A 5,463-nucleotide genomic window follows, 5' to 3' on the forward strand; every position below is an offset into this window, starting at 1 on the left:
ATTTATATAAATTAGATTAATATATGTATACGTACATATATATTACAATTTACAAACTGTAATAACAAGAAATACATAATACTAGATTGTCATTAAACATGATAAGAATAAAACCTTTTTCTAAAAAGCATATTAACTTCCTAGAAAAAGGATTTGGAAAATCTTTATACAATGAATACAAACAAAAATATTATCAAAATTTCCAAAGCCCATTACAAGTCCTTTATATATATATATAGGATGTATGAGCTAACTCAAAATTTAAACAAACCTTTTGGCTGTGAACCCTGTTTTAAGCCTCGCTGCAAAACATGTAATTTAATAATAAGTTCAAAACATTTCTGTAGCAGCACAACGAAAAGGAATTATCCGATAATTGGTAAAATGACTTGTGAATCCAGCAATGTTATTTACCAATTGTCATGTAAAGACTGTCCGAAGGACTACATTGGTCAGACTATAACTCCATTGCACATTAGAATGAACAAAAATCGCAGCGATACAAATCTTTAAATTAAATCAAATCCTATTTCGGCCCACGCAATGGAGCATAACAAAAAATTCGATGAATGCTTTTCTCTAAAAAGTATTAACAAAATTCAGAACCCCCATAAACTTAAAATAAATTATTTAGAAATAGCTCATCAGAGGGTGCTACAAACTAAACATCCGGATGGTCTAAATTTGAGATACGGATAGCAGTATGTATAAATTACATGTTACAATTTTAATTTATAACTTTATATTCCTTGTAATAAGCAAAATTATTTACTCTTTGTACGTAATTCAAAATTAGTTTTATTAACATATGATGTTTCTTTTGTTTATTATTTTTTGTTGATATATTTGCTTATTTACCTTCTGTATATCTCTTGAAAATGTCTTATGACGAAATATAGAGAATTTTTATGTTCTTTTCTTCTATTCTTTTCTATTCTTATTGAAGAGATATATATATATATATATATATATATATATATATAAAGACAGATAAAACATTTTCTGCCTAGTTATTTTAACTTAACTTGGAAGAAAATAATTTAACAAGTTATTTCAATAACCAGCAAACATAAAACACCGTGATTAACATTGTATTTATTAGGTTTGGCTTTGTCTGACCGAAACCTATTAGGAAGTACTGGGAATACCAATTTGACACAGTAACTGTATTGAATGGTCTCACATATTAACTGGTAACAATAAGAGATGACATGGCAAACTCAGCTACTGGTATTCCCAGGACTTTCTTATGGGCTTTGGAACTTTTGAGAGTATTTTGGTTTGTATTCATTGTATAAAGATTTTCCAAACCCTTTTTTAGGAAGTTAATATGCTTTTTAGAAAAAGGTTTTGTTCTTATCATGTTTAATGACAATCTAGTATTATATATTTCTTGTTATTAAAGTTTGTAATTTGTGATATATACCAGTAATTGGAATTTCCACAGTTCCTTCAATCAATATGATGCAATTTTATGTCAAGAAAGCACACACTGTGCATGTTTTAATTTCCAGGAGCCGCAGTATTAATGCATTTTAAACGAATAAAATATGTATTCTTTTGTGTGGAAATCGTCAAAGTTTCTCAACGTGTATGTTTCTCAAAAGAGAATATTTCAAATTTCAAAAAAATAAGTATTTTAAATTCAGATCCTGCTTTAAAATTAAAACATAGATGGTTTTAGCACTAAATCCAATTTTGCTCTGATATTTGAATAAGATACTTTTAACCTGGGTTAGTGAAAAGAAGACAAGTTTTGAAGGCTAAAAGATCTGTGTAACATTAAGCTCTGATACAAATTTTACAGCCCAAAGTTGTGGCATGTAGAAATACCATGACGCTCCTTTCCCTCTTTTTTAATAATTATAATCAGTCAGGTACAGATTAGTTAACGAAACATTCGTTATAGTTTATATTTCTGTAACACAACATATCTAGAGAGTATTTTGACTTCAAGAATGGAATTTCCATGAAGTTTGTCATATAGGGAGATTCACGAAGATATGCAGAAACTGTTAGAGATCATTCTAGATGTAAAAATGATGAATAAGGTTAAAAATATAATACAATTAGAGTGCAGGGACACTTTTTAAATCTTTGGACAACAATAACACTTATTCACGCAGAAACATATAAAAAATGTAATAAAACTTTTAGAAATTTAGTTTTGAAAAAATAGTGTAAATAAAATATACGAAAAGCGAACAGATAGAAAAAGATGTTTATTCACTCCAATTTTGTTTGCATTTGAAACGGGTGTTCTCAAGAACTACTTAGTTAACAGTTATACGACTTGTTTTGTTCAATTTATCGGTTTAGAAGTCGTGATAAATGATTGAATTTGTCCTTTAATCTATCTTAATAGAGTTTCAGGAAGTCCTCATTGTACGTGGAGAGCTGGAATCCGGGCGAAATATTTAACTTGCTGTAACTCAGAACATATAAAGGGTTCATCCCTCTCGACTCCTAATCTATCTGCGGATCAAGTGGGTATATTTCTCGAGAATATTTAGGTGAATAAAAACACATACTAGTGTAATATTAGGTCTGGGTAGATTCTCAGTAGATTGTGTGACGTTGCTCACCAGGCTTCAGGAGAGATATATTCAGTGTTTTAGTATTGTTTTATTTACGTTAATAATATACGGGTCAAGTATTTGGGAGAAAATCAATACCATTCCAAATCAGGTGTAGCTGGCATTCTGAAAATCGTAACATTTTGTTAAAACTTTCAATACGCCAATTATTGCGTTTTGATAGTCATCAATTTAACGTATACTGTAAGGGTGTGCATTACGGATGTAGTTGTTTGTAGCCGGGCACATTATTAATACATACATTCTTCTGAGGTGCATGCAATATATTGATCCATCTCAACGCCTATAAGAGATTTTGTCTTTCTTTAAAACTGCCCCAAAACCCTATTGCCCATTATCATCAACGGTATACCTTACACGATATCCAACAATGTACAGTTCGTGCGGTAATTCCATTTTCTGTGGTAATTTTATATTTGCATATAGATTATTATACATGTATTATCTGTTGTATAACTATTAAAAACTTAAAATGTAATATTCAGACAAAGTAATGCCGTGGACATTACAGCATATTCTATTATGCCAGGTATGTAAGTGGGAAATATCTTGCCAGCTGACCTTTGTGAATTCAGAGACCACCTGCGGAGTGCCAATATTTGTTCTAGCCTCTTCCAATATTTGTTTCCAATGGATTAACTGTATATTTCTGAGAACAATTCTTTTCAACAATAAAGAATGAAAGTATAAATAAACATGTACATAAATATAAGGATTTCGATATTATAAATAATATTACTTATTGTACGAGTACCTATTCCTACTAAATAGATAATCCAACTGCAGTAAATCCGCCAAATTTCAAGTGGATTGTGTAGTGTAATATTGTATTGATAGCATTTTTACTAGCCCTCTTGGATAATATTGGACGTTTTGTAGTAAGCTTATATTAAAACCTGCAGTAGGAAACGTGTTACATATTATATAAACCTCTCTAGCTGTATTACGTAAAGTTAACTTCTTAACTCCACAATGTTATAACCTTGATATATGTTTTATATTGCAATCCCTCATAAATTGGAATTTTAGAGCAAGGTTTTTATATACTTACTGTTACTATGACTGATTCTTTGTTTGAAGGTTATTTTCACGATGGAAGGATTGTGAAGGAAAAAGGATTTTTCCAGACTTTTGCCATCGTTCAGCGAAACTACAAATCAGTAACACTACGTTTCGAGATCTGCAATCTGATCTCTTCTTCAGGGATAACTAACCTAATACATAATTACAAACTTTAGTTTATTTTAACCTAGTTTGTAATTATGTATAAGGTTAGTTATACCTGAAGAAGAAATCAGATTGCAGATCTCGAAACGTAGTGTTACTGATTTCTTGTTTCACTGATCGATGGCGAAAGTACGGAAAAATCCTGTTTCCTTCACTATAACTGATTATCGAAATAAATATCTGTCAATGATATTTGTAGGATAATCGTTTAAAAATGTCCTATATACGATATTTTTGTGCTAACCTCTTTTGTAGTATCACCTCTGATTGTCTGCAGAACTTACTGGATTACAGGTCACATAAAACTAACCCTAAGTCAAACACGGGTTCTTTAAATTCACTCCACAACTATTGCCGTTAAGTTTTATTCGCTCTATCCCAGCCATTTCATCTGGTAGACTATGATATCTTTCTGCAAATATTCAACTTGCAGTCTTGTGCCTTAAGATAATTTCGGAAAGATAATATTCCGTATCAAAATTAATTATCCACCAAAATGCTTCTCCCCATAATTGAGCTGCAGCTATGTACGTCTTACATAGATATTAAAATCTAAAGTGTATTTGTTTTAGACAGTCATTCTGAAAGAGCTTGGACTGATTTCGATTGTATTGCAAATTGGAGTATCAGCAATGTTTAGTGAAGTGAAACTTAAGTACTGAAACCACAGTATATTCCAGATAATGTGACTTGAATAGCTACGGCATTTTCTTACTTTAGGCTTCTCAGCAAAAATTTACCAATTATTAATAGTAATTTTATTACTAATATTTATGCCACGCAATAGTTTGTAGGTTGAAGTATACTCTTATATTACGACTAAATAAATACTATATAATTAGGTACCAGTAATCGAATTCTAGCGTGACTTTTGGCTATATTTATGTATATATATATATATATATATATATATTTAATACAGGTATTTGGTCTTCCGATCATATGTTAGTTTGGTTATTTAAACGCATATGTGACAGATACGGCCAAATACAAAATAATTGAATCGTAAAAAGTGAGGGCTCTGTGGTGTAATGGTAGCACATTCACCCGGCAAATGAGAGATCCGGGTTCGAGTCCCGGCGGAGCAAGTACTTTTTGCTATCAAATGTTTATGGAAATTATATATATATATATATATATATATATATATATATATATATATATATATATATAAATTACACTAAACATTTTTATTTGCTTAAAGAATGAATAATTTAAGCTTACAAGTATAAGTAACATAGTATAAATCAAAAGAAATTATCAGTTGATCTAATAAAGGAAAATACATTTTACACTAAACAAATTTAAGCTACAAACTAATATGAACATTTTAAAACACGATAAATTAAACTGATAACTACAAATTATGTTTTTTTTTTTATTAACGTACGCAATGGGGTTACTCCGCTTTAAGGAAGCTTCCGGCCACTTGAGTGATCTAATTGAAAAGCTTTAAAGAACTCCCGATTTTTGAAAGATTGTGCACATAAGGAAGATTCCAGGCTCTAAGTTACTTTTCCCTTAGAGCGCGTCGCCTGAAAGTTTATGCACACTAAGAATTTTAGTTTTTTTTTTATTTAAATATTTTGGCTCTAGTAAACTTTCGGTTATTTTAGGTATTTTCATTTGTTAAAGTCCT

Source organism: Homalodisca vitripennis, chromosome 6 (assembly GCF_021130785.1).
Source record: "Homalodisca vitripennis isolate AUS2020 chromosome 6, UT_GWSS_2.1, whole genome shotgun sequence".
NCBI lineage: Eukaryota > Metazoa > Arthropoda > Insecta > Hemiptera > Cicadellidae > Homalodisca > Homalodisca vitripennis.